General features: G+C 49.8%; 6 non-coding genes across 6 annotated transcripts; all 6 read right to left on the minus strand.

Annotated features, from left to right (window-relative positions):
- Window positions 1-1708: 1708 nt before the first annotated feature.
- trnam-cau (transfer RNA methionine (anticodon CAU)) lies at window positions 1709-1780 on the minus strand. Its single transcript has one exon. It is a non-coding gene; the product is annotated as a tRNA-Met (tRNA).
- Window positions 1781-4865: 3085 nt separating this feature from the next.
- Window positions 4866-4937, minus strand: trnam-cau (transfer RNA methionine (anticodon CAU)). Its single transcript has one exon. It is a non-coding gene; the product is annotated as a tRNA-Met (tRNA).
- Window positions 4938-8126: 3189 nt separating this feature from the next.
- Window positions 8127-8198, minus strand: trnam-cau (transfer RNA methionine (anticodon CAU)). The gene has a single exon. It is a non-coding gene; the product is annotated as a tRNA-Met (tRNA).
- A 3105-nt stretch (window positions 8199-11303) lies between these two features.
- Window positions 11304-11375, minus strand: trnam-cau (transfer RNA methionine (anticodon CAU)). The gene has a single exon. It is a non-coding gene; the product is annotated as a tRNA-Met (tRNA).
- A 3103-nt stretch (window positions 11376-14478) lies between these two features.
- On the minus strand, window positions 14479-14550 carry trnam-cau (transfer RNA methionine (anticodon CAU)). Its single transcript has one exon. It is a non-coding gene; the product is annotated as a tRNA-Met (tRNA).
- Window positions 14551-17655: 3105 nt separating this feature from the next.
- trnam-cau (transfer RNA methionine (anticodon CAU)) lies at window positions 17656-17727 on the minus strand. Its single transcript has one exon. It is a non-coding gene; the product is annotated as a tRNA-Met (tRNA).
- Window positions 17728-19191: the final 1464 nt, after the last annotated feature.

Consider the following 19191-nt stretch of genomic DNA (forward strand, 5'->3'; position numbering starts at 1 on the left):
ATCCAAGGGCTCAAACATACCTGCCCAGGTGAAGCAGCACTTTTGCCACAACCTATTCCACTGCATTCGCTGCTCACAGTGTCGTTTCCCCAATGTAGCATGAAGCATAAACTGGGTGACTGCTTCGCGGAACATCTGCCCGCAGGAAAAAGGCCCTGACCTGGCGGTTGCCTGCCACTTTAACACATCACCCTGTTCCCTGGCCAACATCTCTGTCTCAGGCTTGCAGCAGTGTTCTAGCTCCAGATGAAAGAACAACACCTCATTTTCCACTTGGAGACCTCACAGCCCTCCGGTCTTCAATATCGAGTTCCATAACTTTAGGGCCTGAACTCCCCCATATCCTTGACCTCGACCACACAAACGACTCCTTGTTATCACCTCGTCTGCTATGACACACTACGTATTGTTAGCCACTAACAGTCGCAAATGTGTTGCTGGTCAAAGCACAGCAGGTTAGGCAGCATCTCAGGAATAGAGAATTCGACGTTTCGAGCATGAGCCCTTCATCAGGAATAACATTTATTCGCCCTCTCACGCGGATCGTTATTCACTCCTTCGTCCTTCCTATTGTTCTCTCCCTGAGCTTGCGGCAAACGCAGCAATGTACATTGGAGACTCTGAGCCAGCTGAAACTTGCTCAGTGTGAAGTACATTCCACATTGCTCCAAGAATTGCAAGCAGCAAAGCGTTTCCAGAACTTCTGCTTGTCATTCTGTCCCCGGGGCAATGATGTTTGTCTCATCCCCAGGAACTGGACTATCTCCACTGCTCGATAATTAAACCAGTTTATTTCTACTTGCACGTTGTTCTGGGGGTGGGGGTGGGGCGGGGTGTAGGGTGGGGGCGCGTAGAGTCCATTCGCTCTTCTGCTCTCTCTCTCTCTCTCTCTCTCTGAAACCCTTGGGGTGAGAGGTGTCAGTTGCATTAACGCGGGGAACATGAACAACTTTGATCGTGAACTTTCTCCAAAGGTCTGTTATCGGAGAGATAGAAAGATGCTGTGCTGGCAGGACAGAAAGAAATGGACACCGAGGACTCTTCGCCCAGGTCAATTCACATTGTTGTGCAGCCTTCTTGGTGTTCAGAAATCGTCCTTCACGCAGCAATCTTACGGAAAGTCTATTGCAAAGTGGGCATCGCTTTCTTTGTTGCTACCGCGCAGCAGTTAACATCTGAGCCCCAAGTGTCCCAGATGCAGAGACTCCGAGTGAAACCTTCACTCACTGAAAGTCCTCCCCACGGCCCTGAGCTGAGGTACTTCAGTCAGTCCAACACAGAAGGGACGGTTAAAAATGAACCAGTTTTGCTCCCTCAGCCTCTCTGTCCCAGAGACAGGCAGTGGGACGGCATAAACGCGGAGCACCGTTCTGGCGCAGACAGAAGCCGTTCAGCCCATCGAGTCCACGGCGACTGCATGTCTCTCTCTCTCTCTGAGGATATTCACAATCAGTGGTATACGTCCTAATAGTGGGGGAACTGTGTCTGAGTCGTGATGCGGTTTTTGACATGCTTGTCATTCACGTCTTGTCATGCAGCGAATGGACGAAAATGCGACTTGACCAGCTCATTGGCATCGCAGAGAACTGCTTTTGCCATTCAGTTCAGAAGAACACGGTGCCACTGAGACTTCTAAAACCACGCCCCTTGAATGGAGTGGAGTTGGTGAGTGCACAGATACGCTACGTGTCATTCAGAATGAGAACAATAGCAGAGGATGGTTTCGATCCATCGACCTCTGGGTTATGGGCCCAGCACGCTCCCGCTGCGCCACTCTGCTGCCACGCTCTGACCTCTGTACACAGAGCACTTCAGCTTTTCATCTGGCACGCGGCATGCACGTTCGAGACTGATGTCAAAGACCTTCGCTGCTGTCGTGTAATATGCTGTTTCGCAGACGTATGGAGGCCGTGTAAATAGAAACGTTTTTACTAAATTCCCACATTCTGTTGGTCGAACTGTGATTTCACACTGAATCACAACACGTGTCGGCCCACCTTCGCTCTGCTGGTTCTATCCTTAAGTCAACGTGTGTCTCTATTCGTTTCATTCTCTCGCCTTCTCAGCGTAAATCTGCACATCTGAACGTGACCACCGAATTCCCTTTAGTAACCATTGAATCTTCCTCTTTGTCAATGTCAGACAGGGACTTACTTACCCTCACCACTCCCTGTACGAAAACGTTCTTCCTCCTGTCACTTGTACTTTTATTTTCCTGTTGACTTTAAAATTCTGCCGAATCGTTGTGGATCCTTTTAGGTGTGGGAGCATTTTCACAACATTATTTCCTGTTTCTAGGTCCCTCACGACTTGGAAAATTTCGGTTCTCCGAGGAGAGCTGTCCCAATTTTCCAATTTACCTTCATTGCTGACATTCCCCGAACACCGCACAGCTCACGTCAACCTGATCGACACTACCTCCAACCATTTCACTTCCCTGTTTTCTGCCTTGTCCGTACTCCAGACAGCCCAACCTCGTTTCACCAAGGTGCTTTTTGCGAAAATTAATCAGGCAGTTTTGCAAAAGTCAAGTTAAAAAAGATGACGTCGGGCTCCTCCGGGATTTGAACCCGGGACCTCTCGCAAGTCATCACAGTAAAGCACCCAAAGCGAGAATCATACGCCTAGACCAACGAGCCAGAGAGCCGGTGCGCGACAAAGGCCCCACACCGCTTGAGTGATCTGAGACGTGCTCACTATGAAATACCTTTGAGATTGCTCGATGAATTGCAAGCTGCAAAGAGTTTCTCGAACAGCTGTTTCTCATTCAGTCTCCCTGCTGCTGTTTGTCACGTCCCCAGGAATCGGGCTCTCTCTACTGGCAGATAATTCAACCATTTTGTTTTGAAACTCTTCTATGACACCCGAGCGGCCAGTGACAAGCATTGCCCTCCTCACTATACGATACAGAGAACAGGAGAAGACCACGCAGAACTCCACGAGTGTATCAACTCGACTGTGCGCATTGGGCCAGTATATCACTGTGAAATATTTATGCCCAAGCTCTTTTCGGAAGCAGATGAGAAGGCGAGGTGCAGAACAGAGCGTTGTTATACGGGAAAGCTGCTAAAGACGACATTGAGTGAATAGGAGAGAATGGGCTATGGTTCCAACACGCACCCGTTGCGCCAGGGGTTACACTTCGGGTCCACTCTTCCTTCACTCGCAACACCCCACACCCACCTCCCATAGTGCCAAGTCGCTTTCGCCTGCAACCGCCGAATGTGTAACACCTGCCCATTTACCTGCTCCCTCCTGAATATCCAAGGGCTCAAACATACCTGCCCAGGTGAAGCAGCACTTTTGCCACAACCTATTCCACTGCATTCGCTGCTCACAGTGTCGTTTCCCCAATGTAGCATGAAGCATAAACTGGGTGACTGCTTCGCGGAACATCTGCCCGCAGGAAAAAGGCCCTGACCTGGCGGTTGCCTGCCACTTTAACACATCACCCTGTTCCCTGGCCAACATCTCTGTCTCAGGCTTGCAGCAGTGTTCTAGCTCCAGATGAAAGAACAACACCTCATTTTCCACTTGGAGACCTCACAGCCCTCCGGTCTTCAATATCGAGTTCCATAACTTTAGGGCCTGAACTCCCCCATATCCTTGACCTCGACCACACAAACGACTCCTTGTTATCACCTCGTCTGCTATGACACACTACGTATTGTTAGCCACTAACAGTCTCCATGAACAGTTATTCGCCCTCTCACGCGGATCGTTATTCACTCCTTCGTCCTTCCTATTGTTCTCTCCCTGAGCTTGCGGCAAACGCAGCAATGTACATTGGAGACTCTGAGCCAGCTGAAACTTGCTCAGTGTGAAGTACATTCCACATTGCTCCAAGAATTGCAAGCAGCAAAGCGTTTCCAGAACTTCTGCTTGTCATTCTGTCCCCGGGGCAATGATGTTTGTCTCATCCCCAGGAACTGGACTATCTCCACTGCTCGATAATTAAACCAGTTTATTTCTACTTGCACGTTGTTCTGGGGGTGGGGGTGGGGCGGGGTGTAGGGTGGGGGCGCGTAGAGTCCATTCGCTCTTCTGCTCTCTCTCTCTCTCTCTCTCTCTGAAACCCTTGGGGTGAGAGGTGTCAGTTGCATTAACGCGGGGAACATGAACAACTTTGATCGTGAACTTTCTCCAAAGGTCTGTTATCGGAGAGATAGAAAGATGCTGTGCTGGCAGGACAGAAAGAAATGGACACCGAGGACTCTTCGCCCAGGTCAATTCACATTGTTGTGCAGCCTTCTTGGTGTTCAGAAATCGTCCTTCACGCAGCAATCTTACGGAAAGTCTATTGCAAAGTGGGCATCGCTTTCTTTGTTGCTACCGCGCAGCAGTTAACATCTGAGCCCCAAGTGTCCCAGATGAAGAGACTCCGAGTGAAACCTTCACTCACTGAAAGTCCTCCCCACGGCCCTGAGCTGAGGTACTTCAGTCAGTCCAACACAGAAGGGACGGTTAAAAATGAACCAGTTTTGCTCCCTCAGCCTCTCTGTCCCAGAGACAGGCAGTGGGACGGCATAAACGCGGAGCACCGTTCTGGCGCAGACAGAAGCCGTTCAGCCCATCGAGTCCACGGCGACTCTGAGGATATTCACAATCAGTGGTATACGTCCTAATAGTGGGGGAACTGTGTCTGAGTCGTGATGCGGTTTTTGACATGCTTGTCATTCACGTCTTGTCATGCAGCGAATGGACGAAAATGCGACTTGACCAGCTCATTGGCATCGCAGAGAACTGCTTTTGCCATTCAGTTCAGAAGAACACGGTGCCACTGAGACTTCTAAAACCACGCCCCTTGAATGGAGTGGAGTTGGTGAGTGCACAGATACGCTACGTGTCATTCAGAATGAGAACAATAGCAGAGGATGGTTTCGATCCATCGACCTCTGGGTTATGGGCCCAGCACGCTCCCGCTGCGCCACTCTGCTGCCACGCTCTGACCTCTGTACACAGAGCACTTCAGCTTTTCATCTGGCACGCGGCATGCACGTTCGAGACTGATGTCAAAGACCTTCGCTGCTGTCGTGTAATATGCTGTTTCGCAGACGTATGGAGGCCGTGTAAATAGAAACGTTTTTACTAAATTCCCACATTCTGTTGGTCGAACTGTGATTTCACACTGAATCACAACACGTGTCGGCCCACCTTCGCTCTGCTGGTTCTATCCTTAAGTCAACGTGTGTCTCTATTCGTTTCATTCTCTCGCCTTCTCAGCGTAAATCTGCACATCTGAACGTGACCACCGAATTCCCTTTAGTAACCATTGAATCTTCCTCTTTGTCAATGTCAGACAGGGACTTACTTACCCTCACCACTCCCTGTACGAAAACGTTCTTCCTCCTGTCACTTGTACTTTTATTTTCCTGTTGACTTTAAAATTCTGCCGAATCGTTGTGGATCCTTTTAGGTGTGGGAGCATTTTCACAACATTATTTCCTGTTTCTAGGTCCCTCACGACTTGGAAAATTTCGGTTCTCCGAGGAGAGCTGTCCCAATTTTCCAATTTACCTTCATTGCTGACATTCCCCGAACACCGCACAGCTCACGTCAACCTGATCGACACTACCTCCAACCATTTCACTTCCCTGTTTTCTGCCTTGTCCGTACTCCAGACAGCCCAACCTCGTTTCACCAAGGTGCTTTTTGCGAAAATTAATCAGGCAGTTTTGCAAAAGTCAAGTTAAAAAAGATGACGTCGGGCTCGTCCGGGATTTGAACCCGGGACCTCTCGCAAGTCATCACAGTAAAGCACCCAAAGCGAGAATCATACGCCTAGACCAACGAGCCAGAGAGCCGGTGCGCGACAAAGGCCCCACACCGCTTGAGTGATCTGAGACGTGCTCACTATGAAATACCTTTGAGATTGCTCGATGAATTGCAAGCTGCAAAGAGTTTCTCGAACAGCTGTTTCTCATTCAGTCTCCCTGCTGCTGTTTGTCACGTCCCCAGGAATCGGGCTCTCTCTACTGGCAGATAATTCAACCATTTTGTTTTGAAACTCTTCTATGACACCCGAGCGGCCAGTGACAAGCATTGCCCTCCTCACTATACGATACAGAGAACAGGAGAAGACCACGCAGAACTCCACGAGTGTATCAACTCGACTGTGCGCATTGGGCCAGTATATCACTGTGAAATATTTATGCCCAAGCTCTTTTCGGAAGCAGATGAGAAGGCGAGGTGCAGAACAGAGCGTTGTTATACGGGAAAGCTGCTAAAGACGACATTGAGTGAATAGGAGAGAATGGGCTATGGTTCCAACACGCACCCGTTGCGCCAGGGGTTACACTTCGGGTCCACTCTTCCTTCACTCGCAACACCCCACACCCACCTCCCATAGTGCCAAGTCGCTTTCGCCTGCAACCGCCGAATGTGTAACACCTGCCCATTTACCTGCTCCCTCCTGAATATCCAAGGGCTCAAACATACCTGCCCAGGTGAAGCAGCACTTTTGCCACAACCTATTCCACTGCATTCGCTGCTCACAGTGTCGTTTCCCCAATGTAGCATGAAGCATAAACTGGGTGACTGCTTCGCGGAACATCTGCCCGCAGGAAAAAGGCCCTGACCTGGCGGTTGCCTGCCACTTTAACACATCACCCTGTTCCCTGGCCAACATCTCTGTCTCAGGCTTGCAGCAGTGTTCTAGCTCCAGATGAAAGAACAACACCTCATTTTCCACTTGGAGACCTCACAGCCCTCCGGTCTTCAATATCGAGTTCCATAACTTTAGGGCCTGAACTCCCCCATATCCTTGACCTCGACCACACAAACGACTCCTTGTTATCACCTCGTCTGCTATGACACACTACGTATTGTTAGCCACTAACAGTCGCAAATGTGTTGCTGGTCAAAGCACAGCAGGTTAGGCAGCATCTCAGGAATAGAGAATTCGACGTTTCGAGCATGAGCCCTTCATCAGGAATAACATTTATTCGCCCTCTCACGCGGATCGTTATTCACTCCTTCGTCCTTCCTATTGTTCTCTCCCTGAGCTTGCGGCAAACGCAGCAATGTACATTGGAGACTCTGAGCCAGCTGAAACTTGCTCAGTGTGAAGTACATTCCACATTGCTCCAAGAATTGCAAGCAGCAAAGCGTTTCCAGAACTTCTGCTTGTCATTCTGTCCCCGGGGCAATGATGTTTGTCTCATCCCCAGGAACTGGACTATCTCCACTGCTCGATAATTAAACCAGTTTATTTCTACTTGCACGTTGTTCTGGGGGTGGGGGTGGGGCGGGGTGTAGGGTGGGGGCGCGTAGAGTCCATTCGCTCTTCTGCTCTCTCTCTCTCTCTCTCTCTCTGAAACCCTTGGGGTGAGAGGTGTCAGTTGCATTAACGCGGGGAACATGAACAACTTTGATCGTGAACTTTCTCCAAAGGTCTGTTATCGGAGAGATAGAAAGATGCTGTGCTGGCAGGACAGAAAGAAATGGACACCGAGGACTCTTCGCCCAGGTCAATTCACATTGTTGTGCAGCCTTCTTGGTGTTCAGAAATCGTCCTTCACGCAGCAATCTTACGGAAAGTCTATTGCAAAGTGGGCATCGCTTTCTTTGTTGCTACCGCGCAGCAGTTAACATCTGAGCCCCAAGTGTCCCAGATGCAGAGACTCCGAGTGAAACCTTCACTCACTGAAAGTCCTCCCCACGGCCCTGAGCTGAGGTACTTCAGTCAGTCCAACACAGAAGGGACGGTTAAAAATGAACCAGTTTTGCTCCCTCAGCCTCTCTGTCCCAGAGACAGGCAGTGGGACGGCATAAACGCGGAGCACCGTTCTGGCGCAGACAGAAGCCGTTCAGCCCATCGAGTCCACGGCGACTGCATGTCTCTCTCTCTCTCTGAGGATATTCACAATCAGTGGTATACGTCCTAATAGTGGGGGAACTGTGTCTGAGTCGTGATGCGGTTTTTGACATGCTTGTCATTCACGTCTTGTCATGCAGCGAATGGACGAAAATGCGACTTGACCAGCTCATTGGCATCGCAGAGAACTGCTTTTGCCATTCAGTTCAGAAGAACACGGTGCCACTGAGACTTCTAAAACCACGCCCCTTGAATGGAGTGGAGTTGGTGAGTGCACAGATACGCTACGTGTCATTCAGAATGAGAACAATAGCAGAGGATGGTTTCGATCCATCGACCTCTGGGTTATGGGCCCAGCACGCTCCCGCTGCGCCACTCTGCTGCCACGCTCTGACCTCTGTACACAGAGCACTTCAGCTTTTCATCTGGCACGCGGCATGCACGTTCGAGACTGATGTCAAAGACCTTCGCTGCTGTCGTGTAATATGCTGTTTCGCAGACGTATGGAGGCCGTGTAAATAGAAACGTTTTTACTAAATTCCCACATTCTGTTGGTCGAACTGTGATTTCACACTGAATCACAACACGTGTCGGCCCACCTTCGCTCTGCTGGTTCTATCCTTAAGTCAACGTGTGTCTCTATTCGTTTCATTCTCTCGCCTTCTCAGCGTAAATCTGCACATCTGAACGTGACCACCGAATTCCCTTTAGTAACCATTGAATCTTCCTCTTTGTCAATGTCAGACAGGGACTTACTTACCCTCACCACTCCCTGTACGAAAACGTTCTTCCTCCTGTCACTTGTACTTTTATTTTCCTGTTGACTTTAAAATTCTGCCGAATCGTTGTGGATCCTTTTAGGTGTGGGAGCATTTTCACAACATTATTTCCTGTTTCTAGGTCCCTCACGACTTGGAAAATTTCGGTTCTCCGAGGAGAGCTGTCCCAATTTTCCAATTTACCTTCATTGCTGACATTCCCCGAACACCGCACAGCTCACGTCAACCTGATCGACACTACCTCCAACCATTTCACTTCCCTGTTTTCTGCCTTGTCCGTACTCCAGACAGCCCAACCTCGTTTCACCAAGGTGCTTTTTGCGAAAATTAATCAGGCAGTTTTGCAAAAGTCAAGTTAAAAAAGATGACGTCGGGCTCGTCCGGGATTTGAACCCGGGACCTCTCGCAAGTCATCACAGTAAAGCACCCAAAGCGAGAATCATACGCCTAGACCAACGAGCCAGAGAGCCGGTGCGCGACAAAGGCCCCACACCGCTTGAGTGATCTGAGACGTGCTCACTATGAAATACCTTTGAGATTGCTCGATGAATTGCAAGCTGCAAAGAGTTTCTCGAACAGCTGTTTCTCATTCAGTCTCCCTGCTGCTGTTTGTCACGTCCCCAGGAATCGGGCTCTCTCTACTGGCAGATAATTCAACCATTTTGTTTTGAAACTCTTCTATGACACCCGAGCGGCCAGTGACAAGCATTGCCCTCCTCACTATACGATACAGAGAACAGGAGAAGACCACGCAGAACTCCACGAGTGTATCAACTCGACTGTGCGCATTGGGCCAGTATATCACTGTGAAATATTTATGCCCAAGCTCTTTTCGGAAGCAGATGAGAAGGCGAGGTGCAGAACAGAGCGTTGTTATACGGGAAAGCTGCTAAAGACGACATTGAGTGAATAGGAGAGAATGGGCTATGGTTCCAACACGCACCCGTTGCGCCAGGGGTTACACTTCGGGTCCACTCTTCCTTCACTCGCAACACCCCACACCCACCTCCCATAGTGCCAAGTCGCTTTCGCCTGCAACCGCCGAATGTGTAACACCTGCCCATTTACCTGCTCCCTCCTGAATATCCAAGGGCTCAAACATACCTGCCCAGGTGAAGCAGCACTTTTGCCACAACCTATTCCACTGCATTCGCTGCTCACAGTGTCGTTTCCCCAATGTAGCATGAAGCATAAACTGGGTGACTGCTTCGCGGAACATCTGCCCGCAGGAAAAAGGCCCTGACCTGGCGGTTGCCTGCCACTTTAACACATCACCCTGTTCCCTGGCCAACATCTCTGTCTCAGGCTTGCAGCAGTGTTCTAGCTCCAGATGAAAGAACAACACCTCATTTTCCACTTGGAGACCTCACAGCCCTCCGGTCTTCAATATCGAGTTCCATAACTTTAGGGCCTGAACTCCCCCATATCCTTGACCTCGACCACACAAACGACTCCTTGTTATCACCTCGTCTGCTATGACACACTACGTATTGTTAGCCACTAACAGTCTCCATGAACAGTTATTCGCCCTCTCACGCGGATCGTTATTCACTCCTTCGTCCTTCCTATTGTTCTCTCCCTGAGCTTGCGGCAAACGCAGCAATGTACATTGGAGACTCTGAGCCAGCTGAAACTTGCTCAGTGTGAAGTACATTCCACATTGCTCCAAGAATTGCAAGCAGCAAAGCGTTTCCAGAACTTCTGCTTGTCATTCTGTCCCCGGGGCAATGATGTTTGTCTCATCCCCAGGAACTGGACTATCTCCACTGCTCGATAATTAAACCAGTTTATTTCTACTTGCACGTTGTTCTGGGGGTGGGGGTGGGGCGGGGTGTAGGGTGGGGGCGCGTAGAGTCCATTCGCTCTTCTGCTCTCTCTCTCTCTCTCTCTCTCTCTGAAACCCTTGGGGTGAGAGGTGTCAGTTGCATTAACGCGGGGAACATGAACAACTTTGATCGTGAACTTTCTCCAAAGGTCTGTTATCGGAGAGATAGAAAGATGCTGTGCTGGCAGGACAGAAAGAAATGGACACCGAGGACTCTTCGCCCAGGTCAATTCACATTGTTGTGCAGCCTTCTTGGTGTTCAGAAATCGTCCTTCACGCAGCAATCTTACGGAAAGTCTATTGCAAAGTGGGCATCGCTTTCTTTGTTGCTACCGCGCAGCAGTTAACATCTGAGCCCCAAGTGTCCCAGATGAAGAGACTCCGAGTGAAACCTTCACTCACTGAAAGTCCTCCCCACGGCCCTGAGCTGAGGTACTTCAGTCAGTCCAACACAGAAGGGACGGTTAAAAATGAACCAGTTTTGCTCCCTCAGCCTCTCTGTCCCAGAGACAGGCAGTGGGACGGCATAAACGCGGAGCACCGTTCTGGCGCAGACAGAAGCCGTTCAGCCCATCGAGTCCACGGCGACTGCATGTCTCTCTCTCTCTCTGAGGATATTCACAATCAGTGGTATACGTCCTAATAGTGGGGGAACTGTGTCTGAGTCGTGATGCGGTTTTTGACATGCTTGTCATTCACGTCTTGTCATGCAGCGAATGGACGAAAATGCGACTTGACCAGCTCATTGGCATCGCAGAGAACTGCTTTTGCCATTCAGTTCAGAAGAACACGGTGCCACTGAGACTTCTAAAACCACGCCCCTTGAATGGAGTGGAGTTGGTGAGTGCACAGATACGCTACGTGTCATTCAGAATGAGAACAATAGCAGAGGATGGTTTCGATCCATCGACCTCTGGGTTATGGGCCCAGCACGCTCCCGCTGCGCCACTCTGCTGCCACGCTCTGACCTCTGTACACAGAGCACTTCAGCTTTTCATCTGGCACGCGGCATGCACGTTCGAGACTGATGTCAAAGACCTTCGCTGCTGTCGTGTAATATGCTGTTTCGCAGACGTATGGAGGCCGTGTAAATAGAAACGTTTTTACTAAATTCCCACATTCTGTTGGTCGAACTGTGATTTCACACTGAATCACAACACGTGTCGGCCCACCTTCGCTCTGCTGGTTCTATCCTTAAGTCAACGTGTGTCTCTATTCGTTTCATTCTCTCGCCTTCTCAGCGTAAATCTGCACATCTGAACGTGACCACCGAATTCCCTTTAGTAACCATTGAATCTTCCTCTTTGTCAATGTCAGACAGGGACTTACTTACCCTCACCACTCCCTGTACGAAAACGTTCTTCCTCCTGTCACTTGTACTTTTATTTTCCTGTTGACTTTAAAATTCTGCCGAATCGTTGTGGATCCTTTTAGGTGTGGGAGCATTTTCACAACATTATTTCCTGTTTCTAGGTCCCTCACGACTTGGAAAATTTCGGTTCTCCGAGGAGAGCTGTCCCAATTTTCCAATTTACCTTCATTGCTGACATTCCCCGAACACCGCACAGCTCACGTCAACCTGATCGACACTACCTCCAACCATTTCACTTCCCTGTTTTCTGCCTTGTCCGTACTCCAGACAGCCCAACCTCGTTTCACCAAGGTGCTTTTTGCGAAAATTAATCAGGCAGTTTTGCAAAAGTCAAGTTAAAAAAGATGACGTCGGGCTCGTCCGGGATTTGAACCCGGGACCTCTCGCAAGTCATCACAGTAAAGCACCCAAAGCGAGAATCATACGCCTAGACCAACGAGCCAGAGAGCCGGTGCGCGACAAAGGCCCCACACCGCTTGAGTGATCTGAGACGTGCTCACTATGAAATACCTTTGAGATTGCTCTATGAATTGCAAGCTGCAAAGAGTTTCTCGAACAGCTGTTTCTCATTCAGTCTCCCTGCTGCTGTTTGTCACGTCCCCAGGAATCGGGCTCTCTCTACTGGCAGATAATTCAACCATTTTGTTTTGAAACTCTTCTATGACACCCGAGCGGCCAGTGACAAGCATTGCCCTCCTCACTATACGATACAGAGAACAGGAGAAGACCACGCAGAACTCCACGAGTGTATCAACTCGACTGTGCGCATTGGGCCAGTATATCACTGTGAAATATTTATGCCCAAGCTCTTTTCGGAAGCAGATGAGAAGGCGAGGTGCAGAACAGAGCGTTGTTATACGGGAAAGCTGCTAAAGACGACATTGAGTGAATAGGAGAGAATGGGCTATGGTTCCAACACGCACCCGTTGCGCCAGGGGTTACACTTCGGGTCCACTCTTCCTTCACTCGCAACACCCCACAGCCACCTCCCATAGTGCCAAGTCGCTTTCGCCTGCAACCGCCGAATGTGTAACACCTGCCCATTTACCTGCTCCCTCCTGAATATCCAAGGGCTCAAACATACCTGCCCAGGTGAAGCAGCACTTTTGCCACAACCTATTCCACTGCATTCGCTGCTCACAGTGTCGTTTCCCCAATGTAGCATGAAGCATAAACTGGGTGACTGCTTCGCGGAACATCTGCCCGCAGGAAAAAGGCCCTGACCTGGCGGTTGCCTGCCACTTTAACACATCACCCTGTTCCCTGGCCAACATCTCTGTCTCAGGCTTGCAGCAGTGTTCTAGCTCCAGATGAAAGAACAACACCTCATTTTCCACTTGGAGACCTCACAGCCCTCCGGTCTTCAATATCGAGTTCCATAACTTTAGGGCCTGAACTCCCCCATATCCTTGACCTCGACCACACAAACGACTCCTTGTTATCACCTCGTCTGCTATGACACACTACGTATTGTTAGCCACTAACAGTCTCCATGAACAGTTATTCGCCCTCTCACGCGGATCGTTATTCACTCCTTCGTCCTTCCTATTGTTCTCTCCCTGAGCTTGCGGCAAACGCAGCAATGTACATTGGAGACTCTGAGCCAGCTGAAACTTGCTCAGTGTGAAGTACATTCCACATTGCTCCAAGAATTGCAAGCAGCAAAGCGTTTCCAGAACTTCTGCTTGTCATTCTGTCCCCGGGGCAATGATGTTTGTCTCATCCCCAGGAACTGGACTATCTCCACTGCTCGATAATTAAACCAGTTTATTTCTACTTGCACGTTGTTCTGGGGGTGGGGGTGGGGCGGGGTGTAGGGTGGGGGCGCGTAGAGTCCATTCGCTCTTCTGCTCTCTCTCTCTCTCTCTCTCTCTGAAACCCTTGGGGTGAGAGGTGTCAGTTGCATTAACGCGGGGAACATGAACAACTTTGATCGTGAACTTTCTCCAAAGGTCTGTTATCGGAGAGATAGAAAGATGCTGTGCTGGCAGGACAGAAAGAAATGGACACCGAGGACTCTTCGCCCAGGTCAATTCACATTGTTGTGCAGCCTTCTTGGTGTTCAGAAATCGTCCTTCACGCAGCAATCTTACGGAAAGTCTATTGCAAAGTGGGCATCGCTTTCTTTGTTGCTACCGCGCAGCAGTTAACATCTGAGCCCCAAGTGTCCCAGATGAAGAGACTCCGAGTGAAACCTTCACTCACTGAAAGTCCTCCCCACGGCCCTGAGCTGAGGTACTTCAGTCAGTCCAACACAGAAGGGACGGTTAAAAATGAACCAGTTTTGCTCCCTCAGCCTCTCTGTCCCAGAGACAGGCAGTGGGACGGCATAAACGCGGAGCACCGTTCTGGCGCAGACAGAAGCCGTTCAGCCCATCGAGTCCACGGCGACTGCATGTCTCTCTCTCTCTCTGAGGATATTCACAATCAGTGGTATACGTCCTAATAGTGGGGGAACTGTGTCTGAGTCGTGATGCGGTTTTTGACATGCTTGTCATTCACGTCTTGTCATGCAGCGAATGGACGAAAATGCGACTTGACCAGCTCATTGGCATCGCAGAGAACTGCTTTTGCCATTCAGTTCAGAAGAACACGGTGCCACTGAGACTTCTAAAACCACGCCCCTTGAATGGAGTGGAGTTGGTGAGTGCACAGATACGCTACGTGTCATTCAGAATGAGAACAATAGCAGAGGATGGTTTCGATCCATCGACCTCTGGGTTATGGGCCCAGCACGCTCCCGCTGCGCCACTCTGCTGCCACGCTCTGACCTCTGTACACAGAGCACTTCAGCTTTTCATCTGGCACGCGGCATGCACGTTCGAGACTGATGTCAAAGACCTTCGCTGCTGTCGTGTAATATGCTGTTTCGCAGACGTATGGAGGCCGTGTAAATAGAAACGTTTTTACTAAATTCCCACATTCTGTTGGTCGAACTGTGATTTCACACTGAATCACAACACGTGTCGGCCCACCTTCGCTCTGCTGGTTCTATCCTTAAGTCAACGTGTGTCTCTATTCGTTTCATTCTCTCGCCTTCTCAGCGTAAATCTGCACATCTGAACGTGACCACCGAATTCCCTTTAGTAACCATTGAATCTTCCTCTTTGTCAATGTCAGACAGGGACTTACTTACCCTCACCACTCCCTGTACGAAAACGTTCTTCCTCCTGTCACTTGTACTTTTATTTTCCTGTTGACTTTAAAATTCTGCCGAATCGTTGTGGATCCTTTTAGGTGTGGGAGCATTTTCACAACATTATTTCCTGTTTCTAGGTCCCTCACGACTTGGAAAATTTCGGTTCTCCGAGGAGAGCTGTCCCAATTTTCCAATTTACCTTCATTGCTGACATTCCCCGAACACCGCACAGCTCACGTCAACCTGATCGACACTACCTCCAACCATTTCACTTCCCTGTTTTCTGCCTTGTCCGTACTCCAGACAGCCCAACCTCGTTTCACCAAGGTGCTTTTTGCGAAAATTAATCAGGCAGTTTTGCAAAAGTCAAGTTAAAAAAGATGACGTCGGGCTCGTCCGGGATTTGAACCCGGGACCTCTCGCAAGTCATCACAGTAAAGCACCCAAAGCGAGAATCATACGCCTAGACCAACGAGCCAGAGAGCCGGTGCGCGACAAAGGCCCCACACCGCTTGAGTGATCTGAGACGTGCTCACTATGAAATACATTTGAGATTGCTCTATGAATTGCAAGCTGCAAAGAGTTTCTCGAACAGCTGTTTCTCATTCAGTCTCCCTGCTGCTGTTTGTCACGTCCCCAGGAATCGGGCTCTCTCTACTGGCAGATAATTCAACCATTTTGTTTTGAAACTCTTCTATGACACCCGAGCGGCCAGTGACAAGCATTGCCCTCCTCACTATACGATACAGAGAACAGGAGAAGACCACGCAGAACTCCACGAGTGTATCAACTCGACTGTGCGCATTGGGCCAGTATATCACTGTGAAATATTTATGCCCAAGCTCTTTTCGGAAGCAGATGAGAAGGCGAGGTGCAGAACAGAGCGTTGTTATACGGGAAAGCTGCTAAAGACGACATTGAGTGAATAGGAGAGAATGGGCTATGGTTCCAACACGCACCCGTTGCGCCAGGGGTTACACTTCGGGTCCACTCTTCCTTCACTCGCAACACCCCACACCCACCTCCCATAGTGCCAAGTCGCTTTCGCCTGCAACCGCCGAATGTGTAACACCTGCCCATTTACCTGCTCCCTCCTGAATATCCAAGGGCTCAAACATACCTGCCCAGGTGAAGCAGCACTTTTGCCACAACCTATTCCACTGCATTCGCTGCTCACAGTGTCGTTTCCCCAATGTAGCATGAAGCATAAACTGGGTGACTGCTTCGCGGAACATCTGCCCGCAGGAAAAAGGCCCTGACCTGGCGGTTGCCTGCCACTTTAACACATCACCCTGTTCCCTGGCCAACATCTCTGTCTCAGGCTTGCAGCAGTGTTCTAGCTCCAGATGAAAGAACAACACCTCATTTTCCACTTGGAGACCTCACAGCCCTCCGGTCTTCAATATCGAGTTCCATAACTTTAGGGCCTGAACTCCCCCATATCCTTGACCTCGACCACACAAACGACTCCTTGTTATCACCTCGTCTGCTATGACACACTACGTATTGTTAGCCACTAACAGTCTCCATGAACAGTTATTCGCCCTCTCACGCGGATCGTTATTCACTCCTTCGTCCTTCCTATTGTTCTCTCCCTGAGCTTGCGGCAAACGCAGCAATGTACATTGGAGACTCTGAGCCAGCTGAAACTTGCTCAGTGTGAAGTACATTCCACATTGCTCCAAGAATTGCAAGCAGCAAAGCGTTTCCAGAACTTCTGCTTGTCATTCTGTCCCCGGGGCAATGATGTTTGTCTCATCCCCAGGAACTGGACTATCTCCACTGCTCGATAATTAAACCAGTTTATTTCTACTTGCACGTTGTTCTGGGGGTGGGGGTGGGGCGGGGTGTAGGGTGGGGGCGCGTAGAGTCCATTCGCTCTTCTGCTCTCTCTCTCTCTCTCTCTCTCTCTGAAACCCTTGGGGTGAGAGGTGTCAGTTGCATTAACGCGGGGAACATGAACAACTTTGATCGTGAACTTTCTCCAAAGGTCTGTTATCGGAGAGATAGAAAGATGCTGTGCTGGCAGGACAGAAAGAAATGGACACCGAGGACTCTTCGCCCAGGTCAATTCACATTGTTGTGCAGCCTTCTTGGTGTTCAGAAATCGTCCTTCACGCAGCAATCTTACGGAAAGTCTATTGCAAAGTGGGCATCGCTTTCTTTGTTGCTACCGCGCAGCAGTTAACATCTGAGCCCCAAGTGTCCCAGATGAAGAGACTCCGAGTGAAACCTTCACTCACTGAAAGTCCTCCCCACGGCCCTGAGCTGAGGTACTTCAGTCAGTCCAACACAGAAGGGACGGTTAAAAATGAACCAGTTTTGCTCCCTCAGCCTCTCTGTCCCAGAGACAGGCAGTGGGACGGCATAAACGCGGAGCACCGTTCTGGCGCAGACAGAAGCCGTTCAGCCCATCGAGTCCACGGCGACTGCATGTCTCTCTCTCTCTCTGAGGATATTCACAATCAGTGGTATACGTCCTAATAGTGGGGGAACTGTGTCTGAGTCGTGATGCGGTTTTTGACATGCTTGTCATTCACGTCTTGTCATGCAGCGAATGGACGAAAATGCGACTTGACCAGCTCATTGGCATCGCAGAGAACTGCTTTTGCCATTCAGTTCAGAAGAACACGGTGCCACTGAGACTTCTAAAACCACGCCCCTTGAATGGAGTGGAGTTGGTGAGTGCACAGATACGCTACGTGTCATTCAGAATGAGAACAATAGCAGAGGATGGTTTCGATCCATCGACCTCTGGGTTATGGGCCCAGCACGCTCCCGCTGCGCCACTCTGCTGCCACGCTCTGACCTCTGTACACAGAGCACTTCAGCTTTTCATCTGGCACGCGGCATGCACGTTCGAGACTGATGTCAAAGACCTTCGCTGCTGTCGTGTAATATGCTGTTTCGCAGACGTATGGAGGCCGTGTAAATAGAAACGTTTTTACTAAATTCCCACATTCTGTTGGTCGAACTGTGATTTCACACTGAATCACAACACGTGTCGGCCCACCTTCGCTCTGCTGGTTCTATCCTTAAGTCAACGTGTGTCTCTATTCGTTTCATTCTCTCGCCTTCTCAGCGTAAATCTGCACATCTGAACGTGACCACCGAATTCCCTTTAGTAACCATTGAATCTTCCTCTTTGTCAATGTCAGACAGGGACTTACTTACCCTCACCACTCCCTGTACGAAAACGTTCTTCCTCCTGTCACTTGTACTTTTATTTTCCTGTTGACTTTAAAATTCTGCCGAATCGTTGTGGATCCTTTTAGGTGTGGGAGCATTTTCACAACATTATTTCCTGTTTCTAGGTCCCTCACGACTTGGAAAATTTCGGTTCTCCGAGGAGAGCTGTCCCAATTTTCCAATTTACCTTCATTGCTGACATTCCCCGAACACCGCACAGCTCACGTCAACCTGATCGACACTACCTCCAACCATTTCACTTCCCTGTTTTCTGCCTTGTCCGTACTCCAGACAGCCCAACCTCGTTTCACCAAGGTGCTTTTTGCGAAAATTAATCAGGCAGTTTTGCAAAAGTCAAGTTAAAAAAGATGACGTCGGGCTCGTCCGGGATTTGAACCCGGGACCTCTCGCAAGTCATCACAGTAAAGCACCCAAAGCGAGAATCATACGCCTAGACCAACGAGCCAGAGAGCCGGTGCGCGACAAAGGCCCCACACCGCTTGAGTGATCTGAGACGTGCTCACTATGAAATACATTTGAGATTGCTCTATGAATTGCAAGCTGCAAAGAGTTTCTCGAACAGCTGTTTCTCATTCAGTCTCCCTGCTGCTGTTTGTCACGTCCCCAGGAATCGGGCTCTCTCTACTGGCAGATAATTCAACCATTTTGTTTTGAAACTCTTCTATGACACCCGAGCGGCCAGTGACAAGCATTGCCCTCCTCACTATACGATACAGAGAACAGGAGAAGACCACGCAGAACTCCACGAGTGTATCAACTCGACTGTGCGCATTGGGCCAGTATATCACTGTGAAATATTTATGCCCAAGCTCTTTTCGGAAGCAGATGAGAAGGCGAGGTGCAGAACAGAGCGTTGTTATACGGGAAAGCTGCTAAAGACGACATTGAGTGAATAGGAGAGAATGGGCTATGGTTCCAACACGCACCCGTTGCGCCAGGGGTTACACTTCGGGTCCACTCTTCCTTCACTCGCAACACCCCACAGCCACCTCCCATAGTGCCAAGTCGCTTTCGCCTGCAACCGCCGAATGTGTAACACCTGCCCATTTA

This window comes from Hemiscyllium ocellatum, assembly GCF_020745735.1.
Source record: "Hemiscyllium ocellatum isolate sHemOce1 chromosome 27 unlocalized genomic scaffold, sHemOce1.pat.X.cur. SUPER_27_unloc_5, whole genome shotgun sequence".
Taxonomy (NCBI): domain Eukaryota; kingdom Metazoa; phylum Chordata; class Chondrichthyes; order Orectolobiformes; family Hemiscylliidae; genus Hemiscyllium; species Hemiscyllium ocellatum.